Below are 12,781 nucleotides of genomic sequence, written 5' to 3'. Positions count from 1 at the left end.
TCTTCTTGTGCTATAAGAATGTATTATCTGCTAGCCCCCTCTCCAAACCCACCCCTGTTCAGTTGAGATCTCTTAAAATTGTAAATGGCAATTCATTATAGCAGAATTAAGAGGCATTTGTATACATGATTCATTTTATCCTCCCCAGGTTGTTTTTAAAGAAAATTGATTGCAGCTTCAAAAAATGTTCAGATAATAAATGTTTCTGTTTATGCAAACGTGTGGTATCGCTTATAAAAAACCAGCACCACATACTTTCAGATCATCTCCTAAGTTTGCTCAAGTTATATTTTCCTCTTTATTAACAGACTAGAGGCCCAGTGCATGAAATTTGTGTGGGGGGTGGGGAGAGGGGGACCCCTCAGCCCAGCCTGCATCCTCTCCAATCTGGCACCCCTCAGGGGATGTCCGACTGCTGGTTTTTAGGATCAGGCCTAAACCGGCAGTCGGACATCCCTCTCAAAATCTGGGACTACTGGCTCCTAACTGCTCACCTGCCTGCCTGATCACCCCTAACTGCCCCTGCTGGCCTGGTCACCCCCAAATAATCTCCCCTGCCAGCCTGGTTGTCACCAACTGCCCTCTCCTGCCGGCCTGATCTCGCCCCCAACTGCCCTCCCCTGCTGGCCTGATTGCTCCTAACACCCTGCCGGCCTGATCTCGCCCCCAACTTCCCTCCCCTGCTGGCCTGATCACCCCTAACTGCCTCTGCCTCAGCCCCCACCACCATGGCTTTGTCTGGAAGGAAGTCGGACATCTGGAAGATGGCTGGTCAACCCTGTCTAATTAGCATATTAACCTTTTAGTAGTATAGATAGATTATATTGGATAGAATTGCTTAAATGGGGGGTGGGGAGCCTTTTTCAGCAGGAGGAGATGCTCTTGGCAGACAAAAACACATAATCACTGGACTGATAGCCATCCATATGCACTATACTACCAAACCAGTCATGAAAAAATTGATCTGCTTTCTTACACCTTACACCAAACAGCTGTTGCCCTTAAAACCCCTCCTCAGACCCCACCTTATGTTCTGCCTTCACAGTTCACCCAGATTAGGTTCTGATTGGTCGGTTTTTATGTCAGTCAGCATCTCCAGGCTTATCTCTGGGCCTGATCAAAGAGGCGGGGCTGATCAGCAGCCCCCAAGGAGGCCCAGAGAGAAACAGAGGTGCGGCTGCTGGCGAAGCCGGGAGAGAGAGAGGCAACAGCTGATCAACAGCTGCCATGGAGGCTGGGGATCCGATCCTGCCTCTCTCTCTGCAGGCCTCTCTCTGGGCCTGATCGACAGCCCCCTCAGCAGTCAGTGCTGGGTCGCTATGGCAACCCAGCACTGACTTCCGGTGTTCAGTCGAGCCTTGGTCGTTATGGACCCTGGCTCTTTATATGTATAGATAGTTCACAATGGTAAGAATACAAAAACAAAACCAACAAGCGGAAAGAAAGCTTTTGCATATGTTACCTCTAACTGTCATAACAAATTTTGTTTAATTCATTAAAAATGGGGGGAGAAAGTTCAATGGAAAGCGAAAAAAATTAGCAGTTTTGTCTGATAGTTATGCAAATGTATTTGCAGAAGCTGGATGACATTTTATTGTGTCCATCAATGTTCCCGCTTCTCATTTATCATTATTAAAAGGAAAAAAGCAATCTTTCATAACTTTCATTTTTCCCTGCTTTCTGAAATCTCATAGCCCCTCGAACTGTGCACATGACACATTATTTTTGTGCTGTCATTTTTTGGGACAGGTCAAATTACATATATTAGGGTGTTATGTCTTAAAGGATGTTTAATACATGTTTGTGTTTAATTTATCTTTGTGCCAAATCCCTACCAGATTGCCCTGTTTAATAAATATTTTCTTAATACATAAACATGTGAAATCAATTCACATAGGAGTCACGTAGCTTCAAAGGGCAAGTGAACAAGCTCTACATATGCACTCATTCTATTTGCGTCCTTTTTGCTCACTCCATTGTTATACAGAATTTGAGCTTCAGAACTTATTTTGAGATTTCACAATCTTCCAAGCCACCATCAGTTTTCCAGATGATAATTTCAGCTTTCTTAGGGATGGACAATGAAACCAAAAAAAAGGAGAAGATAATGGTGGGTATTTATTCAGAGCCATCTCTGTACAGTGCCCTTTCTAGTGGGGGAATGAATTTCAATGATTCATTTCTTTTCTGAGCCATGTTTATGTAACTGTATTTCCTGAGATGATTTAAATTGACCAAAACTAATGTAAGCAGAGTGAAGAATTAACAGGGTTTTAAAATTTTTTATTTATTGGTAGTGGGTAGTAAATTCAGAAGTCAACTTTCCATCCATAAATCAGGACAGAGGTTTATTTTACTTTTTTAATCTTATGAGTGTATAGTGTGAGAAGCATGTATTACTATAGTCAGTAAAGATGTAGTTAAAGATAACCTATAAGTAGCTGTCAGATTATCTCTGCTGATAGTTTATATCTGTTACATCAATTAATGGCCATCCTAAAGTATATAATACTGTGAATGTAACTTTTAGTGAATAACTTAAATACTTTGAAATGACAACAGTAGTTGAAAAAGACATAGTTTAAATATATATATATATATACACACACACATACATGTATATATGCACATATATACAGATACATATGCTCTTATATCTGAAAATCTACATTCTATATGTTATATAATATATATGTTATTGATATATGTTATTTAATATATAGGATACAGAGTATGAGATATAAAAATATAAGTACTTATAGTCAGTAAATATGGAACAGCTCTCATATTCTTATATAGCAGGGAAAAGGAGAGTGTAGTTAAGGAGGAATGAAAAATCCTACAATTAGAGGACTTTTTTTGGCTGACATGATCTATACAAAAAATGTGGATTATGGGTATAATGTGTATCTTACAATTTTAATCAGAGAGAACAGTGTGTGGTTTAATATTGATCAAGGTTATATGTGATACATTCCCCAAATTAATAAAAAAGGGTAGCCTTATTCCACAGACTGCTATCTGCCTATCCTATCTAATAAAGAGGGAATATGCTAGTTGACCCTCACGCCGTTGCAAAGATGATGGTGCCCACAGCCAATAAGGAGGGAATAGGCTAATTGACTGTCCCGCCCTCAAAGATGGTGGCATGCACAGCCAATAAGGAGGGAATATGCTAATTGACTGCCCCACTTTTAAAGATGGCAGTGCCCACAGCCACAAGATGGCGGCGCCCAGTCCCCTCAGCCCCACCGGGGCGGCAGGCGTGTGGCAAGACCGGGCCCGCCCCCAGGACTCCGTGCCTGCCTCCGGAGTCCCCCAGTCCCCTCAGTCCCCCAGCCGCCCAGGGCCAGCCTGAGGCACAGGCAAGCCTTGGATGGTGTCTGCCCAGCCATACAGGGCTGCCCGAGGCTTAGGTAACCAGGGCCGGCCAAGGCTTGCACTGCCAGCAATGGCAGCAGCAGAGGTGTGATGGGGTGTTGCCTTCCCCTGATCACTGTGTCACCTCCCATGCCTGAGGGCTCCTGGACTGTGAGAGAGGGCAGACTGGGCTGAGGGACCCTCCCCTCTAGTGCATGAATTTTCATGCACTGGGCCTCTAGTCTTATAATATGTTACTAGAGGCCTGGTGCACGAAATTCGTGCACGGGGGGTGGTCCCTCAGCCCAACCTGCACCCTCTACAATCCAGGAGCTCTCAGAGGATATCCTACTGATGGCTTAGGTCCACTCCCCATGGTTCTCTGCTCTCTGTGGGGCCTGGAGGTTTCCCTGCAGCCATGGAGATTAAGCCCCCATGCCCTGCTGTCGCTCTCTGCCTGCTGCCGCCATGTGCCATGTGAAGGAAGCCCCAATGCCCTGCAGTGTGCTCTGTCTGCTGGGCCTGGGGGCTTCCCAGACACGGACACACTAAGGAAGCCCCCATGCCCTGTTGTCCAGGCTCTGTCTGCGGGGCCTGGGGGTGCTCCCACCACCACTGCCCACTAAGAAAGCCCCCAAGCCCTGCTGTCTGGGCTCTGTCTGCCATGTCTGGGGACTTCCCTGCCACTGCCCCACTAAGAAAGCTGCCATGCCCGGCATGCAGGGCCTGGCGGCTTCCCGGCTGCAGAGATCGGGAAGCCGCCATGCCCTGCTCTGCTGGCACTGGGTCTTCCCTATCGCCCACCGGCTCCGTGTCCGCAGGGCCTGGCGTCCTCCCGATCGCCATGGCGACCATCAGGAAGGCCCCAGGCCCCGCTCCTGCGCTGGCTCCATGTGCTCGTGTGCGCAGGGCCTGGCGTCCTCCCGATCGCCACAGCGATCATCAGGAAGGCCCCAGGCCCCGCTCCTCCGCCGGATCCATGTGCGCCTATGCACAGGGCCTGGCGTCCTCCCGATCGCCATGGCGACCATCAGGAAGGCCCCAGGCCCCGTGCCTCCGCAGGCTCCCTGTGTGCAGGGCCTGGCGTCCTCCTGATCGCCGTGGCGACCATCGGGAAGGCCCCAGGCCCCGCTCCTTCGCTGGATCCATGTGCGCGTGTGCACAGGGCCTGGCGTCCTCCCGATCGCCATGGCAACCATCAGGAAGGCCCCAGGCCCCGTGCCTCCGCAGGCTCCGTGTGCGCAGGGCCTGGCGGTTTCCCGCTGCCGCAGCACTAAGGAAGCCGCCAGGCCCTGCTCTCAGTGCTCTGTTTGCTGGTGGGACAGGCCAGACACTCCAGCAGCGGGGCTGAGGGGACTGGGCGCCGCCATCTTGTGGGTATGGGGGCCGCCATTTTTGTAGCGGAGTGATGCCTAATTTGCATATTACTCTATTATTATATAGGATGCTAATAGTGGTTATGTTAGTTGCTGTGTTGGGTGGTAGTTTCTGCTGAAAAATCTACTGAAGATATGTGTAGACAGAACCAGATGAAGCACTGGGCCTTATTCTGAAAAAGTCTTACTAATACTATAGAAGGTTCTAGGTTATAAGGATATTGCCATTGCATGGCAAAATTTTTTTAAGAGGCTGCAAAAGGAAACACATGGATTGGGAAGCACAGTGTTGTCTGAAACAATGAGATGTAAAGTAAAAGACAGAATAATGCAAGGCACTCATTAATATGTCAACAGAAGGCAAACTAGAGCAAATATTTACCAGAAATCACCAACAGAAACTTCATGTGAGATAAAAATGTGAGCATATGTGTAATTTAAAATTTTCTGGTAGCCATTAAAAATGGTGTTCAATAGTGAGTGGTCCATTTAGATATACCCAACATAGCATTTTGAAATATAATCAATATAAAATTATTGAAGCCTTTATGCTAAGTTTTTCATATCAAGTCTTGAAAATCTAGCATGCACTTCACACTTAGATTCTATCTCAATTTTAACTAGACAATTTCAAGCTCAATAGACACATGTGGCTAATAGCTTCCCAAATGAGACTGTTCTATTGAGACAGAACTACCTATAGTTAGCAAGAAAACAGAGAAAGGAATGTTTATGCCATTCATTTACAAAAAAATAAAAATAAAATAAAATAAAATAAAATAAAATAAAATAAAATAATAAAATAAAATAAAATAAAATAAAATAAAATAAAATAAAATAAAATAAAATAAAATAAAATAAAATAAAATAATCAGGTTCCAGGAAACCTAACTAGTTAATGAGTTCAGGGAACAGACTCATGCTGCTACCTGCCTTTTCTTATTCTGGGAAGAAGACTTCAAATTGAAGAATGGGAGATGTGTGAGAACAATGAGGTTATATTGCTGAGAATGCAAGCTGAGTTGGGATTAGAGACATGCAAGAGACTTGAAAACAGGGAGACAGTCAGTGAATCTGAGTCTACTGAGTTATTTTTGGGTCCAGTGTCTTCTGTTAACTCCACATTTTGGTGACTATCTGATAGACTCCCTGAGATCCAGATGGTTTTGTAGTAAAGATCCATGTCCCACTGGCACTGGACATCAAATGACCATATAGTATGAGGCATTGATCTTATGTGACTCAGAAGAGAGAGGTCATGTGGAGGGTAAGCAGATGACCAGTTTGCCCATTAAGCTTATTATCCTAGTGCAATTATTCAAAGTTCTCCCTTTCACTCTGAAATGTGTTCTGGTTTGGAAGAGAAATTATATATTCCCTCCATGACAAAGACCCAGAAGTAATGGCTTAGGGACACTCAGGAATCCCATGCCTAGTAATGGGTCCAAGAAGAGAGATGCATTCCCAAGATCAGCAGAGATGGGAAAATGTGGATTTAAAAAAAAAAATCCATTAAAAACAGTTTGATAAAAAAAAGAAGAAACTAAGCTGAATTTGTACTTAAGATGATTTATTATTTCAAATAAGAATACTTATTCTCTCCTCTTCGCTCTACTTTTCCACGTGATTTTATCTCCATTGGAATCCCAAAGTTGCTGTCACCATTAATAAAACTGAGTAATTTAAGGTCACAGATTAGGCACCCTAGCTGTTTCTTGCTCTATCTAGAGATTTCTTTCAATTATAAGACTTATTTATTCTGAACTTAGAGTCTTAAAATATATTTGTAATAAACAGCTCTAGATAAAGTGGATTATTAAGATCATCATGGTGTATCCTATTATTTTTCAATACTTATTACCTCTTCACTGACCTTTATATGATATGAGCTTCAGGGGAAATTTCAAGTTTACAATGAACTTTGAATGTTATTAGAGTTTTATAAATGAGAAATTACTTAGGTGCAAATTTACAGCATATAAAAGATTACAGTTAACTGTGTGCTAAAGTAGAAAACCTAGCTATCTGGAAAGTATTTGTTTATAGAGGAACATAAACAGCTTGCATTAGGGAAATTTACAAGAATGTGGGGAATGATCAGAATGTATCTAATGCATTTATATGTGGATATAAAATATGTAATTTAGTATATTGATTTCCAGCTATCAAAGATATCACAATCATGGTAACTTTACCGTTATTTTCAAGAAATCTTAGCAAGATGACTTTATTTTACTGTGTATCTTTAAGGAATTCATGAGTCAGGGTGCCTTGAATTTTATGATATTTTTCTACCCATTTTGGTTAAAGCCATAAAAAAATCCTCATTGTCTATATTAAGAAAATCAATAATTTAATGAGAAGAGGTACCTGGTGTGCAATGATAATATGTATATATCAATATATAGGTTTCTTTTATTTATTTTTAAAGGTAATTTAATTCTGGATATTTATTAAAGTCAATTGATTGAATTAAGTTAAATGGCATTCTAAAACTCATACCTTTTACAACTTTCAAGAATTCAGACAGGCTTCACAAATCTAAACAGCAAAATATTTCTTAGCAAATATATGGCCAAATCGATTTAATAAAAATATTGTAACTTTTAGTAAACATTAATCATATGGATGTTACTGATGGTAGACAGGGTGCTGCTAATGAATTGCATTAATATTACTTTTATATCAAAGCTTTTTAATTATGAGTTTTTTAAACATTCATAAATAAAGATAGAAAAGCATTATGAACCAGAAACTGAGATTTAAAAATTATCAAAATTTTGACATAGTTGCTTCATCTTTTATATTTTCTTTGCTGAAATGATATTTTAAAGAATCCCTAGATGGTTCATCCCTAAATACTTCACAATACAAATCTGAAAAATAACATTTTCTTAAATGACCACGATATTATCATCACACCCAATAAAAGTTACATGTAAAATATATTTTGCATGATCATAATACAATTAAAACGGCTAACAAAATTAATTCACCATTTTAATAACATTATTACCTAGGCCATAATCAATTGCCTCTACCCCACATCTTTTCACGACTTGATTATTCTAGTCAGGATCTAACTGATGTGCACACATTTTATTTGGATGTCCTCTCTTTAGTCTGTTTAAATCTAGAAGAGTTTTTCTTCCATTTTTCATCATACTGACTTACTCAGTTTTACAGAATAATTTCACATACTGAAATGGCCTATTGCATCCTCTTATTGCTGTTTAATTTGTTACTCTAGCCTTGGGTTTCATTTAAACTGGAAGCTCCCGCAAAAGGTTTGATTGAAATCAGATTCATCAAATTTGGCACAAAAATTTCATAGGTGGTACCATTGATGCATATTTAATCATATTAGAAAAACACATTATCTATTTATGCCATCTACTTTTCTATTATTTTTTTCTATTATGGAAATTTTCAAACACATTTAAAAGTAGAAATAAACAATATGCATGTGCATTATGTATGCATGTATTCATATGTATGCAAGTATATACTATTTATTTAATTATAATTTAAATTCCAAATAGTGTTAAACATTTCAATAAATGATATAGCTCTTAAGCCTCTTTAAATATAAATGTTACTCTAACTTTTTTTTTTTTTTTTTTGGTTGATGAAACCATGTCATTTTCCCCACAGAGTAGCCCATTCTGGATACTGCTGATTACATACTTTTAATATCTTTTAACATAATTCTCTAGTCCATGTATTTTCTATAAATTTAGAATTAGATCTAGAGTCTTGGGCAGACTGAGGTTAAAGTTTATTCTGGTAAAACTTATCAGAAGTCTTCACAATGAGATACATAAGTTAAATGTTATGTATGTTATGTGAGGTAATGTATGTGTGTGTATGAGAGATAACTTATTTCTGAGTTATTATCAGCTATTGATGAATTTTGGGTAGACATATAAACCAATAGGGTATTGGAAAATGTTGCTATATTAATTATCTCACATCATTTGTTTATTAATTAAAATACTTCTTTTAAAATAAATTTTCTCTCTTCCATTATTTGCTTACATGATGTACTCTTTATATAGAAAAGATAACTTAAATGTTTTATTCCTTAAAAAAATCATATTTCAGAATAACAATATGGTTCTCTATATCCAAAGTTTATCTATGATCTTTGAACTGATATAATGGTTTTTAAACTATTTTAATTGTTATGCTCTTTGATGGTCAAAAGTGTCCCATATTTGCTAACTGAATTGTATATTTGAAACCTATATAACTTTATTAACCAATGATACCCTAATAAATTCAATAAAAGTAAATAAAAACTTTCAAAACTACTTTATATTATTTTTTCTCTTTTAACATATATTTTTATTGATTTCAGAGAGGAAGGGAAAGGGAGAGAGAGGTAGAAACATCAATGATAAGAGAGATTCATTGATTGGCTGCCTCCTGCATGCCCCACACTGGGGATCGAGCCCACCACCCGGGCATGTGCCCTGACCTGAATCAAACTGTGACCCCCTAGTCCATAGGTTGACTACTCAACCACTGAACCACACCGGCTGGGCTATTCTTTTATTTATTTATTTTTATTTTTTAGCCGAAAATAAAAAAAAAATCTGACAAGAAAAATTTGAGAGTATAAAATAACAAATCACTATGCCTATATAGATAGATCAAAACCATTCTCAAAACACAAGCAGTCCAATCATCAATATATAAGTAGCTAATATACTGTGAACCAAGCAGATTGTACATCAGGAATGCAAAGGTGATTTAACATAAATAATTAGGAGAAATAACATGATCATGTAAATAGATGGGAAAAAAAGAATTGGGTGAAATTCAACATATGTTCATGAAAAGCTTTCAGGAAGCTAGCAACAGAAGATGCTTTTACCTATCTATTAACTTGTCATGCACAGTTGGCATGATTATTTACATTAAATTCAATGGTATATACAAGATCACTAGAACTTATATGTAATATTTTTTTATCCTCACTCAAAGACATGTTCATTGATTTTAGAGATAAAGAGGAAGGGAGCGAGAGAGAAACATCAATGTGAGAAACATCCACAAGTTGCTTCCCCTATGCACCCCAATCAGGGATGGGACCCGCAACTTAGATATGTGCCCTGACTGGGAATCAAACCTGCAACCTAACCAATGAGTCACCCTGCCAGGGCATAGGTGTGCTTTTAGTCTTGTTAACTATCATTTTCCTTACCTTATGCATATTACTTCAGCTTTTCCCAGAGTGATGTAGCATCAAGTTCCCTTTTTTTAATATGACCTGCTTCATATGCTAATGTTTTTATTCTTATGCCATCTATCAGGATAGAGCCACCTTGACATTTGCATAGAGCAATGTTGTCTTGCCCCATAAGAACTCATTGCATCTTAAAGATGTGTGCAGAACTACCCACATGAGTTACACTAATATGTCTCTGGGTTCGGACTTTGTCAAGAATTCTGTGCATGGGATTTTGCAGTGAGTTGCTTCTTATATATAGTATATAAATGTAATGACTTATTTCTAATTTATTAGTTCATGAAACACATGGCAGCTTAAACAATATTTTTTAAAACATTTCCCATCCCCCCTGTGAATCTCAGTTCTAATATGGAAGGCACTTCCTATTCCAAAAAGCTGTAAATTAATTTTGGGGTGGGATGAGATATGACTGATATACATATTTTTATAGATAAGTAAACTGAGCAAGCTCAGTAGGTTAAGGAATTTGCTTACGATAATTAGGAAATAGTACAGGATTTGAACCATATGCTTCCTAAACCCAAAAGTCCTAATCTTAGTATTATATGGATTTTTCTCCCACCCCAAGTGGTGCATTTTAATGATTTGTAAGTAAGGTAATAGAATAACACTTCACATGAAATATCAAGATGTCCTTATTTTATATTTTTTACATTTAACTTCTGTCCTTTTTTATACATTTGGAAGGGCTTAGATGATTAAAATGACACCCAATGGTTCATCACTCTTCAAAATGTAAATGGAACAAATGGTACCCTCGATCTGAATCTTTTATTGCCTGCAAAGTATTTATAAACCTAAACGCTTCTGCAATTTTGCACTGAGCATTTGAAAACAGCTCTGATTGCTAATAACTCTATTCAGTGTATACCAGACAAGGGGGAGAGGGAGTTTCAACGCTTAAGCTCCAGCTATTTTTGAATTGCCTTTGTGCCAGAGAACCCCACCTTAAATTGCTTTAAAGTAGAAAATATACACTGTCTCCTCTCACATAATCCAAAAGTAGTTTCAAGTTATATTTTTCATAGAAAGAAAAATGACAAGAGAGTTGCGATCAGATCTTTGTAGTCTGTCCAAAGGAACATGATTTGAAAACGTTGTGGTGTGTTTTGTTTTTCTTTTTTGTTTTTTGTTTTTTTTCTGAGTGGAAGGATCTATGGTACAAGTGTTTGGAGGAAGTTAGCTGTAGCTTTGCTGTCATAAATATAATGTTTGTGTGGTATTTGGAGATCCTGGAAAGGGCAAGAATAAATTACAGTGTGAGGTGAAAGGTAATAGTTGGAGCAACGCTCAGTCTTTACTGGCTGGGATCCAGTTTTCCAGGGTTCAATTACTCTCAAAATGTTATCCATTCAAGCCATGTTCCTTGAGTTCAAAAGGTAAATTAGATCTCCATTTTGTAATTTACATGCATTCACCTTTTATACATGAAATTATTGTCACTGTAGTGGTTTAGAGTACTGTGCTTGCCATTAGTTCAATTTTAGGAGAGGCCACTCGGTTTTACTGTGCCCCCTGGTCATAGACTTAACCCATGTTTTAGAGACCCGAAGAACAGACAATAATTTGGGGGAAGATACAAACTCCTTAATTCTTCTTTTGGGGGTGGGGAGTAGCTCAAAGTTATATTTTCACCAAGCAGAACACAAAATCTATTTTGTTTTGAAGAGAGATGAATGAGAAAACACTGGAGACAGAAGAATCAGATGGGATACATCAGCTGTTATTATGTGGGTTCCACATAGTGGGTTCCATATATTGCCCCTTCAAGTAGAAGTTCTAATTTTCATATATTATGGTGCCAGTGATACATGAGAGATTAATACATGAAACTTAGATGTTACATCTCTGAAATGGGTATATGTCATTGTAGTATGCTAATAGTTTTCCCTATGTCTTAAGTATTTTGTAATATCATGGTTGAATCCACACTAATGAATCAGAGTATTTTGAGCGATAAACCCCAAATTCTACTTATTAATCTTTTAATGTATTAAAAATTAACAAATTAAAAATCTGTTAAAAATGGCCAAATTAGAAGCTTTGTTATAGAAACCAGCAGAGTAATCCATATTTTAGCATATTTGGTCCAACACTTACATGGTAATTGTTTCAGTGTTTACTGATTCTTCTCCTGCACTTTACAGAAGGCCTTGGGAATCCCAAGAGTCCAATTAAACCTTAATAAATGCACAAACATGAAAAGAAAATGGCAGACATCTTTGGCTTCAGTGGTACTAATTTTGGTTACTTATAAATGCAAGGGGATAAAAAGTCCATTTAAAAAGTTGACAAACAACTTGTAAACAGATAATATTAAGAGACTAGAGGCCCACTGCACGGAATTTGTGCACTTGGGGAGGGGTCCCTCCACCCGGCCTGTGCCCTCTCGCAGTCTGAGAGCCTTCAGGAGATGTCCTACTGATGTCCCATGGGAGTGGACCTATGCTGTCAGTCAGACATCCTTAGCACAGCCACAGAGGTGGGAGAGGCTCCCACCACCGCTGCTGCGCTCACCAGCCATGAGCCTGGTTCAGGGCTTCTGGCTGAGTGGCTCTTCCCCTGTGGGAGTGCACTCACCACCATGGGGCAGCTTCTACATTGAATGCTTGCCCCTGGTGGTCAGTGCTTGTCATAGCAACCAGTAGTTCTGCTGTTAGGTCGATTTGCATATTGGCCTTTTATTATATAGAATTTTCACACACACCCACATTTCCATGGCATTTAGATCAATTTTTTTTTTTCCCTTTTCTCCAAGATGCAAAATCTAGTCTGCATCAAATTATTC

This window comes from Cnephaeus nilssonii, assembly GCF_951640355.1.
Source record: "Cnephaeus nilssonii genome assembly, chromosome: 4".
Lineage (NCBI taxonomy): Eukaryota > Metazoa > Chordata > Mammalia > Chiroptera > Vespertilionidae > Cnephaeus > Cnephaeus nilssonii.
The sequence above is the reverse complement of the archived record's forward strand: the minus strand, read 5'-3'. Positions refer to the sequence as shown.